Source organism: Macrobrachium rosenbergii, chromosome 47 (genome assembly GCF_040412425.1).
Source record: "Macrobrachium rosenbergii isolate ZJJX-2024 chromosome 47, ASM4041242v1, whole genome shotgun sequence".
Lineage (NCBI taxonomy): Eukaryota > Metazoa > Arthropoda > Malacostraca > Decapoda > Palaemonidae > Macrobrachium > Macrobrachium rosenbergii.
This window is the reverse complement of record NC_089787.1, coordinates 46384104-46396799: the sequence shown is the minus strand read 5'-3', so window position 1 is coordinate 46396799 and position 12696 is coordinate 46384104. Positions and strand designations below refer to the sequence as shown.

Genomic DNA, 12696 nt, shown 5'->3' with positions numbered 1-12696 from the left:
CTCATCATCATCATTAGCAAAACAGAGATACGAAGGGAAAGACACGGCAAAATACAAAAAGCGATAAAAAAGAAAAGTGAAAGATACATGAAAACAGGAAAGGAAAATTGAAGAGGAAAGTAAGGTTTTTTTTTTCCACTAGCAGACTGGATGGAAAGTTCTAAGAGCTTCAAATACAAGAAAAACAGTGGCCACAGATACAACTAGTTTGCCCAATCATTACTGTTGTTAATTCTTTGTATATACTTTCCCTTCCGCAATTCCTGACCTCTGTCACCCTCTATCATAGTCGAGATTGGCTTTCATCACAAACCTTAAACCTACGAACACTTCTGGTCGAATCTTACAGGTAACTGGAATTCAGATGTCACCTGATTTGATATTTTAATCTCGGTGGTATCGATCCTAGTCGAAGGTTCGTCTTACCCCGATTTAATAAAGGTCGAATCTTTCCTACCTGGACTTCACTGCGCGTGCTCTTTACCATACCTCGACATCCAGTCGAATCCTTACCATGCCTCCTCCACAAGAGGAGGATTCCACTACGGATAATTTATTCCACACTTCTATAAAAATCCAGCGCCTCTTGCTGTCAAATAACATGGCGTCGCTTCATAACTGCCTCTTCCAGAAACTTCAAAACTAGTAAGTAGCATTCAGAGCGAACCTTCATTCCTATTCATTCACTCACCCGGCCGAAAACATGATTGCTCTTGTGACCGTGTAATCAATTTAAGTATGCTTAATGAACTCTGTGAAAATAACAGTAATGACTCGGAGGAAAAAGCAACTTGATAAGAGGGTATATGTATCCGGTATTATCAGATTCCTTAATACAAAACAAGAAACTTACACAAACACTATACATTATATATATATATATATATATATATATATATATATATATATATATATATATATATATATATATATATATATATATATATATATATATATACATATGTATATGTGTATATATACATACATACATACATACCATTAAAGTGCACATTTTTGTAAAAGACTTGACAGCTTTAATCATTGTCCACCCAAAAGCACCCATCGCCAAATGGCATTTGTTAAACAATTTATGTAAGTAGTTTGAAAACCTGATAATGACGATAAATCAAATGAATAGAATTAAATCATACACTGACCTGCTCAACGGAGATCCATCTGCTCGTTTTCCCTCCCTCTCTATCTCGCAGATTCTGAAACAAAATATAAACAGTGCATCGATAAAAAACAGCAAAAAACAAAGCATTTATAAATAAAAATCCTCTTCCCATTTCTCAACTTCAGCGAGAGAGAGAGAGAGAGAGAGAGAGAGAGAGAGAGAGAGAGAAATGCATCAAATACATAAAGAAACACTTGGAAAAAACCACAATTCTTTAGTAATTAATATCACCGTTTATGTTTTTCCCTAATCTTTCCTCCTTAGTTCTTCCTACCTTACCTTTATTCTCCCCTCAACCTTATCCCTAACAATCGTCTTTAGCTTTATGACGCCGTAAGACGCCAACGTTTATGTTTATAAACTGATACTAACGAATGAATCTACAACAAGGAGACAGACATAATAAATCTGATGTGTATAAAAGATATGTATGTATGACTCATATATATATATATGTGTGTGTGTGTGTGTGTGTGTGTGCGTGTGTGCGCGCGCGCAAGTACACTGTTGGTTAGATCCCAATTTCTCTGCGTCCCTAAATAGCTGTGCCAAAGCCCCACAGCTTTTAACAGACTTCTAATTTTTTTATTTTCTTTTTTATCATAGCCAAGACCAATATTACGTTATGTTACATATATGAGCAGAGCTTGTACAAACTTCCATTTTCACATATTCGACGTCTTAACTTTTTAACTTCTTTCTTTCCAGACGTTTTGGAGAAGCTTTAGATTACAGTAACTAATAACAAAAATTAAAACGGTGGCGTAAAATACTTCGAGAATTTTCTTGATTTAAATGAGGAAAGTACAACTCCTTTAGATTTCTGACGTTTGTAAATTAAGTCAAGGTCGTGATTCTCATCATTCTCGCACATCCGTCTTTATTCAACATGAAAATCAGGCAAAACCTATCACTTCTCTTTTTTCTAATATGATTTTTGGACCTGAACATTACTGAAAGAAAACACAGTACAGAAATAGAGAGATTTACCCGACTAACACATTAACTTTTTCATTATGATTTTGTGCAAAAATAACTGATATCGGACAACTTAGCCCTGAGATACTGCTCACCTAACGCCTTCCAACTCTCTCTCTCTCTCTCTCTCTCTCTCTCTCTCTCTCTCTCTCTCTCTCTCTTTTTACACAGGCTTCAATGCCCTGGCCATAAACCGCAACGGTAATCACCACCGTTTCCATGGAAACGTTTACGTTGGTTACCATGGAAGAGTTTACGCGCGTTGCCATAGCAACGGCATGAGCCCATCACCCTCTAATCTTTATTTCCCCGACAGATAATGGCCCCGTCCTAACTTTATTCTTGTCGTGTCCAGGAACGGAAACAAATTAACTCTTTCTTCTTTTACATGATTTTATTACTCATACCAATTCACATAAAAAATGAAACGAGATCACGAAGAAATTATATTAGACGTATATTTTCCCTTGACACTTGAACAGAGACTCAGGCTGTGGCTACAAACAAACAAATCTGCGTTGCGTTATAGTAATTACGTAATAGGCAGGATTATGGTGACGTTAAACTCGCTCTTGTTAAAATATTTGCTCTCTATAACGTGTTCTCCCAGTAATTTGGTGCGTGTTAGGGAATGTTGATTATCTATCTATACATTCAATGAAATTGCAGAAAAATATAAGGATCTTTCCTAAACAGTGACACCCAAGGGTTTTAGGGGACGTTATCTAGGACTAATGTTTCTTGGGTCATTATCTTTATGATAATTAGTCTTTTGTTTATGTTTTTACGGTAATCCCGAACGGGTTTGTACTCAACACGCCACAAAGGTGGATACATACCAGGTTAAAACCCTTGGGGGTCACTATCTAGGAAAGATCCAAATATAACTAATTACGAGATAATAATACATTAACACATAAAACCCGTCCATGAGTAAGTCGCAAGACTGAATTTAGGAGACAGCATGCGATTGTGAACCCTGGAATCAAATAAGCTTTCAGAAACTAGGACAATACTTAATGTGTGAAAACAAACTGAATAACTAATTAAACCATATGTAAATTTGCAGAGAGAGAGAGAGAGAGAGAGAGAGAGAGAGAGAGAGAGAGAGAGAGAGAGAGAGAGAGAGAGAGAGAGAGAGAGAGTTCAGAGTGACAAACTATCATCACTTTTACTAAAATAACTAGAACATTTTATACCAACTCTCCTACAAAAATATGCAATCATGTCATCGGATGCAAATGAAAGGAAAGTCATACTGCCACAGAATACGTCAATATTTTACATCAGACTCGAAAATACAATATGCCAGTCTTTTAATCAACTTACACACAAACATACATTCAATTCAAATCAGTAATTTAAAATAAATAGGTGCAAACTATATGCTCTTCCTGAGTGGATTTTGGCACTTACGGTGACCCACTGTCGTTATTATTATTATTATTATTATTATTATTATTATTATTATTATTATTATTATTATTATTATTATTATTATTATTATTATTATTCAGATGAACCCTATGTTTATGGAACAAGCCCACAGGGGACACTGACTTGAAACTGACTCAAATTTTCCATATTTCGGTCATTTTTGTTGACAAGGCAGTGTCACTGCTCTAGGCTCAACCCTCTTTTATCCGGTTCTCGGCCCCTTATGAGAGAATGCCTATTACTTCTCCCCTTGATCTTCCTCATTTTCTCATAACTAAAACTGACATCTACAGAAATCGGTGTCTAGATCCCATCCACCTGACCAGAGAGCATTTACGGATACATCTCATCAACACACTACTGATTTTCGTGAGAATTCTGACAATAATACGACTGTTCTGACAGCTACATCAGTATCACTAAAATAAAGTTTCTTCCAACCACGCTTCCTAAGAACTCTTCCCGTTATGTTTAGCAATCAACATGAGCAAGATTAGGTGAGTACAGGAATAAAATGAAGGACTAATGGTTAATGAATGCATGTTAAGTAGGGCTGGAGACAGATATACAACAGGACTGAAAACTTTAAAATATTTGCTTTAGTCCTCAACCAATGTACAAAAATGCGCTACTCGCATTACTTGGGTGCCACCGTAATTTTGTTATATTTTTTCTCTTCCTATTGATGTATTTTGTCATCTCTCTCTAAATCTTTATAAACCCAAGCGCTAAAATAAAGCGTATTTGCATTATTACCACTATTAAGACTAACTCCTCTACAGGCAGGGTCTTTCAGTCGCTCGAAATTTAACGGTTAAAAGTCACACCCTCAAAAAGCCTATCAAATCCTTTTCCTGAAAAATAAAAAGGAAACGACGCGTGTTCCCGTCAACACAAAACCCTCCCAACATACAGAGGAAGTAGGAATCATAGGAATCTGGGAATTCGAGAACATATGCCAGGTGTCAGGATTATCCCTCCACGGCACACAGGAAAGAGTGGTGCCTTTTGGCGGGGTTGGGACAGGGGAACAGTGGGGACAAGCAGCGTCCGAGGGGGATTTTTCCTCATGCCTACCTAATAGGGGGAAGGGGAAGGATAGGGGAGGAGGGAGAAATGCCAAACCGACGCCACGCTGACTTCTACCCAGGGGTATTCTATCGTCCCCATTATTGCTCAATCCTGCTCGAATCTCGGCACAAGCTGCAAACTTGATGACAAAACCCAGATAAAAACAGATGCCTTTGCTGAACTCTTAAAGCCCAATGATTATTTAGGAATTCAAAACAGGTCCGGAAGAGTGTCTAACCTGCAAGTACTAGATAGACAGAAATAACAAATACAAGACAGCCACATAAAGGCCCTTGTCACCTATGAACTACTACTGCGCTGTGTGAGATATCGAAGTTGCTAATTGTCAGAAAGAAAGATATCCATATTATCTGTGAATACTGTACTTATAGTAAAAACAAATGATAACTCTTAATATTAGTTCTATTACTGCAATTATTGTGGTAAACTGTACGTTTTTCCTCTAAAATAGGATCTATACACCATAGAAAATGACACAAAGATCATAAACGTAATATATATCTTACACTAAATAGAAATCAAATATCAAAACGCATATTCTCTCTCTCTCTCTCTCTCTCTCTCTCTCTCTCTCTCTCTCGACCACCCTGGCTGTCTCCCGAGTAAGTAACTATACGCCCATACCAAACCAATTATTCACGGAATCGGGAGGGGTACACAGGAAATAAGCCTAAGGAAGTGGCAAATGAAAAGTGTCTCGAAATAAAGAAAAAACTGAAGATAAAAAAAACTCAAATAAAAAAGGGCAGCCAATTCTGAATGAAAATTACCATTAGAATAATTAGCCTCGCTTCCACAAGGGGAAAATTGTGCATCACGCACACACTAACTAATATTCTAGAATATACAGAGTAAAATCAAGTAAATCAAATGCAATGAATTTTTAAATCATGTCTATTACCGAGCATAACTAGAAAACTGCAAAGTTTAAGCATACAAGATGTCATATCTAAACTTCTATCGGCTTATAAACGATATCAATAAAATAATGAATTATAAAAGCTTAACTAGTATCAAATATTCTATTTATACATTATATATATATATTATATATATATATATATATATATATATATATATATATATATATATATATATATATATATATATATATATAAAGCATATTTCCTCTAGTATAGATGTTCTTTTAAAATCAATAGCATTCTTCACAGAACCCATCATCTTTGTGCAAAGTTGCTTTACGTGGACTAATTTCCAACCGTTTAGGTCGTTGGTAACATGGAAATACGAACAAGTAAACACACGCTGTCTCGATAGACATGGCCTTTTCCACCGCCACAGAAGTGGCTCCAATTTGTGCTAATTTTTTTTTTTTTTTAACAGAATCACCTGACTAGGACCGGCTATAGTCGGCTAACCACCATGTACATAATTTAATGATTTACTGCAACTGTCAACAGACGCACGACGGGTTTTAAAGAGGGCACCTAAACCCTGAACACCCAGGCAAGGATCCAAGCATTGATCACCTTGCTTGCATGCAGAATGTTCCAACTACCGGACAATGAGGACCATACACACACATTTTACGATACATATAAATATCTATCTATCTATCTAATATCTATCTATATATATACATATATAAACTATATACATATAGTGTATATATATATATATATATATAGATATATATACATTTTAAGAAGATTAAAACATCTTATGTATAATTACATATACAAATTTTTTAAGATTAAAAAACATTTTATGATTATATATATATATATATATATATATATATATATATATATATATATATATATATATATATATATATATATATATATATATATATATATATATATACACACACACACACACACACTGCGAAGTGGAGGACAACCTTATGACCTTATCAAAGGCCCGACAGAATAAGCAACAGAGCAAGGAAAGGAAAAGGGCGGTTCAGACATTCAAAGAAGCCATAAATCAACCTCGGCAGACCACTGGTAAAAGCTCTGCAACAAGCGGGAAAGGAAGTCCTCAACAAGAGTGAATGCACGGAATGAAAGTGTAACGTTGATATCCTGGCGAGTACTATGAGGCCGTTTCAAAAGAGGTAGTGTCATCTTCAGCTAACCAACAAATGAACGGTTTAATCATAATTTTAATCACAATACCCACTGTTATTACCAAAACACTTATGATTTTAGTTTTCTGTAAAAGAAAACTATGGGATGGCTTTCTCTGTCCGTCAGCACTTTTTCTGTCCGCCCTCAGATCTCAAAAACTACTGAGGCTAGAGGGCTGAAAACTGGTATTGGATCATCCACCCTCCAATTATCAAACATAAATTGCAGCCCTCAAGCCTCAGTAGTTTTTTTATTTTATTTAAGGTTCAAGTTAACCATGACCGTGCCAAGAACACAGGCCACCACCGGGCCGTAACTGAAAGTTTCATGGGTAGCAACTGAGAGTTTCATACAGCATTATATGCTGTACAGAAAACTCGACTGCGCCGAAAAAACTTCGGCGTATTTTTTACTTGTTTATTACTGTAATTAATTTCATTTTAAGGGCCATTGCAAATACACACCAATAATATTAATAATCACATTTCATATATCACAGTCATATATAGCCAAAGTGTTCAGGTAAAAGTTCTTCAAGGGAAAAATAATACGATCATGTGATACATAAATGCAATATGCTATAAAAGAGAGTCGACAGCTATTCCAGGCTTCCTGGTGCCTTTTCAGACCGCCAAGATGGCATCATTTCGAAAAACTGATGACGGAGATAAAATCCCTTTCACGCAATTCCCTTTCCTTCCAACGAAGTTTTCAAATGGGTTCCAACTAAAACAGTTCCGGAGAAATAAAACAGCAAACGAGACACAGAGAGAGAGAGAGAGAGAGAGAGAGAGAGAGAGAGAGAGAGAGAGAGAGAGAGAGAGAGAGAGAGAGAGAGAGAGAGACGAACAGGGGTCACCCGAGAATGGCAACACCAAATTCCCTATTCGCAGGAGACTTAGTCCCCTCTTTTTCTTTCCAGAGGTTAGGGGATGGAGGATGGATAGAAGGAATATCGTACTTATGACATTTTTCAAATAAATATACAAACAATATATACATATATAATATACATATATATGTATATATATACATATATATTGTAAAAAATATATATTTATATTTATATACATATATATATATATAAGTGTGTATATGAATGTTTTTCTTTTGTAGCTACACCATATAATATATATACATATAATATATATATATATACATATAATATATATATATATATATATATATATATATATGTGTATATATATATATATATGTGTGTGTGTGTGTGTGTGTGTGTGTGTGTGTGTGTGTGTGTGTGTGTGTGTGTGTCTGACATGGTGTAGCTACAAAAAAAGATCAATGCAATGGACACTGCCACTGCCACTTTAATGCTGGTGTGTATATAAGCTAACAAAAATTACTCTTTCCTGTATTTGGTAGACGGAGTTAATTCAGTTATCAAATACAAACAATACTGACGTAAAATAGTATAATATTGTATCTCAGTGTCCCAAATAACAAACTGACAGGAATCATTCCAAGCCTACATTACAACTTGGGGTATGTCAGTGCTCCATGGATATGCCAACCCACTCAGAAAAGTGCCAAGGGGCACGAGTGGCAACAAACCGAATGACCTAGGTCATTTCAAGAGTCCAAACCGGACGCAATCACAAAGACAGGAGGCTGGGACGGTCATTATCACCGAACCCCATTGCCAATCGGGCACATCTGTTCCCAGACGCCTCCATCCATCTCGCTTGGAAAAGAAACATCGCTATGGGTGATATGGAAATAAGAAAAACGCGTTTCAGCTCAGGAGGAAAATAAATATACAACATTTCACACGAACGCACGCACTTTGGATATATATAAATATCAAAATTCTCAAGACAGTTTAGAAAAAAATAAAAAATTATTCAAACTACCGTGCCTAATAATACTATCGTCTTCAAATGTTCCACCAAACAATTAGTTTTTAAACATATTTTATTCAATTCTACATTTCTATTCCTATAACGAAAAATAATAAAAACCGAATGTTCTCCGAATCTACCGTCTATATGTATGTACGTATGTATGTATATATATTACATATGTGATATATATATATATATATATATATGTATATATATATATATATATATATATATATATATATATATATATATATATATATATATATATATATATATATATATATATATATATATAGAGAGAGAGAGAGAGAGAGAGAGAGAGAGAGAGAGAGAGAGAGAGAGAGGAAACCAAATTTCCACCCAACTAAGAGTTTGTGCTAATGGCCGTAGTACCAGGCCTGGGCTCCACTTCCTCCAGGAGTATCCTGAAGTGCCAAAATAAATCAGATGGGAATGGCACCCTGGCAGCTATATTGTGACAATGCCACGCGACACAGCGGAAATGCGACCAGACGCCGCTGTGCCAGGATGTTAGAATGGGACACGGGAGGAGGAAGAGGAGGGGGCGGAAGGGATGAACGGGAGGAGGGGAAAGAGGAAAGAGGGAAAAGGGTCAAATTGAGAGCGTCTGTCTGTGTCTGACGAGATGGCACTAGTGACAGAGACGGAACTCGGAAGGAAATCAAAACGAAGCTACATTTTAGGAACGAAATAAAAATGTTAAGTCGCTAAAATATCTCGCAAAATTGACAACTTCGATAAATTTACAGTACACCACCTGGATCCTAAATAAATAAATGCGCGACTAGAATATGCACGGGACCAATTCTTTTAGCGTGGAAGGCTACGAAGACCCTATGGTTGAGGCTTGCAACTCCCGTTGTTCTGTCAATAGAGGGCAAACAAGCAGAACGTTCTCATCTACACGAGCCGCAAACCTCCGATGATTTGATCAGTATAAAGTTCTCTTAAATATACCTGCTTTTACCAGTATCACCATTTTGCCTACTGTATTAAAAAACCTTTACCAAGACATTTCATTGGCAATGAAAGTGCAAAATCAAGTTCCCATAATTATCTTCTGACTACCACCACAACATTATACAAAACATCAATTTTTCTGCGTCCATCAGGCGTCCGCCACCACTGTCCTCATTACCTAACGGCCATCGGTTTCCAAAAACGTGATGTAGGGTCCAGAACGTAGAGATGCCTTTCACGTCGTTCTCTTGCGGTAACTCTTCTTCCTCTAACATTTCGCAGAGTCGACGGTTTCTGATATCACTCGCTATTCCCCCTTCCTTCAAGAACATCCTCTACGTCTGACGGGAACCCCAGCCAGCCTCCCTTCTTTTTCGCTCACCCCGTCCATTAAAGCTTCCTCTCTTCCCCTTTCAGCGTCCGATATCAGCTTTACCTAACAAGGCCCCTTCCTTTTTTTTCCATGCTGAGTACAGAGAATTACGTGAGATTAAACTTCCAAGCGCGGAAAGTTTTTCTAAGAATTCGTTATAAACACTTGCTAAACGTTTCTTTTCGACTGTCCGTGAAAACAACAATGTCAATATTAAGTAAGATAAGGGAGGAAAAAATAAAATACTTTTATCTTAATACTGCGATCCGACTGATGATCGGATCATGCGCTGCTCTCCACCAATATACAAGTATAAACAATACTGTATCTAAAGATACGTGCATACGTCTTCACTACGATACTAAAATCATTATCATTCACAGTGGCCATACACTTCAAGGAAAAAGCCAAACCACACTGAAAACCATAACAACTTTCCACAGAATAGAAAAACACCTAAGGAGAGAGAGAGAGAGAAAGAGAATCACTCAAATGGCCAGACTTGTGCATATTTACTAAAATAACATCACTGGATTAAGAAAAAAATGAATACCGAGACTATGGCACTGCCCTAAATGTGCAAACCTAAGCAAACGGAGTGGGACTGCAACCATCAGGATTGTGAACTATATTGAAGTTAACGTAGAAATACCCTATTCTCCCCCCACCCCACCCCCGCCTAAAAAAGGGGGGAATGGCTTTGGAGTTCTACTTCTGTTTTCCCTGACATTCTAATCTTCCAACCTTTATTGGCAGCTCTGTCGCCTTCCTCGGGCCTTAACGCAACTCTTTTCCCCGTCCTTCCTTTATTTCCTTCGACCTGGGCTGCGTAACAGCCTGGGTTGCTAGAATCATCAACCTCAGCATCAAAACATATTTTCTCAATTTTATTTCCATTTTCTTTTTATTATATTTAGATTTTTTTTCAAACAATCATACCTATTTCCTTTCGATATTTCTTCACGTATTGGAAAATAACTATTCTAGCTTTACAATCGAAGAAGACCAGACGAGACATTAGCTGTTGGTATTTTCCTGTCATTCACCTTTTCTACCGACGTCGACGACTGCAGATTGGAAGACGCCAATTAACGGAGAGAAATCATTCTATTTTTAACTGTATTTTTTTTTCTCCTCCCTCGTCTTACTTAAATGAAATTTCTGATCTCTCTGTTCCCATGGAACTGGCTTTGTTCTATCCCACTTTTGGGCAAAGTATGAATTCACATAATTAATATATAAATCATTCCTTCCTTGACACTTCATAGAGGCTCAGCAAAAAATGTGATCAAGCAAATCTCATCCAGAAACTTGAAGCAGTCAAATTTGTCAAGCAACGTCTCATCAAGCATATTCCATACGCTTTCTCTAGGAAATGTTGAGAATGCAAAGGCCTTCCAACGGTTCTTATTGACCGTTCTTCACAATCAATCCCAGGTGAACGCTGGTTTGGCCCGCGTCGATGACCTTGGTAGCTGCGATGCCAGTCAACTACTTGACCTCTTCACCACGAAATGTGGTGGCACTGCAGTAAACAAGTAGAAACGCCACAATGTGCATCCTATTAAGGCTTATGGCGCCATGAAATCTCAAAATACCTAACAACCAAAGTTACCAACAGACAATACAGCCTCGCGAGAGGATGGGATTGTTTTTCAGTAGTCCACTTCGTTAATGGAATACCTGAAGTGTTTACAAATCCCGTGGCATTAGAGCCGCATCGTCATGAATGCTGGTGAAGAGTGAGTTTAGGAAAATTTCAAGAGTGAGTTTAGGAAAATTTCAAGTCATTCGTACTTCGATGCACTCACCCATCAATATACTGGTTACCAAGAAAAAAATATTCAATAAATCAACGGAAGGTAAAACAACACAAAGGTTTTAAAGGTTATCGAGACGTATTAGCACGACGGACAGAAAGCCAGACGTCAGTGAATAGGGACAAGGGGCAACACACACTACCGTGCATTAATACCACATGGAAACCATCTCGAGTGACCCTAAAAGTCACCTTACCCAGTCGCAACAGGGAAAAGTCATTTTCCCAGGCCCTAGGTTTCCTTCCTTTTTTTATCTTGGACTAATTGCCCTAAATCACTTACAACCAAACCGGCTATAAATTCACTTATATATTTGGTTAAATTTTCACAGCAGGATTACTGTATTTATTAATTTGCTAAAAAATACTTTAAGCGACATTATTTTATTCGTGTTTTTGTCTTGTTCACTGATATCAACTTGCGCTTACTATGAGTGAGGCCGTTAATGCTTCACTTCCGACTCGCGTATCAGTCGAGTCTCTCAACATCGAATGCTGCCTTTAATTAATCAGGTCAGACTGCCACACCAGTCCTTAATCACGTAGCGTCTTTAATCATGCCGGGTGTTTCAAAACTGACTTTATCATTATTATTATTATTATTATTATTATTATTATTATTATTATTATTATTATTATTATTATTATTCATAAATCGAAACCTATTCATATGAAACAAGCCCACAGGAGCCACCGACTTGAAATTCAAGCTTCCAAAGAATGTGGTGTTTATTAGGCAGGAGGAAGAGGAGGGAAAGGGAAATACATAGAGAAGAGGTCCCACTATTAAAAACGAAAAAATAAATTAATAAATTAATAAATAGATAATAATGTATTCAAATCTGTCTTTCATCATAATCATGGGGACTGGTGCCTGTCCCACT

The 12696-nt window shown here is 37.0% G+C and overlaps 1 protein-coding gene across 6 annotated transcripts in view; it reads right to left on the bottom strand.

Annotated features, from left to right (window-relative positions):
* The window catches only part of LOC136830826 (delta-like protein B), a 628420-nt gene that overhangs the window by 453566 nt on the left and 162158 nt on the right, over positions 1 to 12696 (bottom strand). For all 6 annotated transcript variants that reach the window (XM_067090799.1, XM_067090803.1, XM_067090804.1 and 3 more), the window contains one exon: positions 1158 to 1211. The gene's annotated coding sequence lies outside the window, so the exon portion shown is untranslated. The remainder of the gene's footprint in view (positions 1 to 1157; positions 1212 to 12696) is intronic.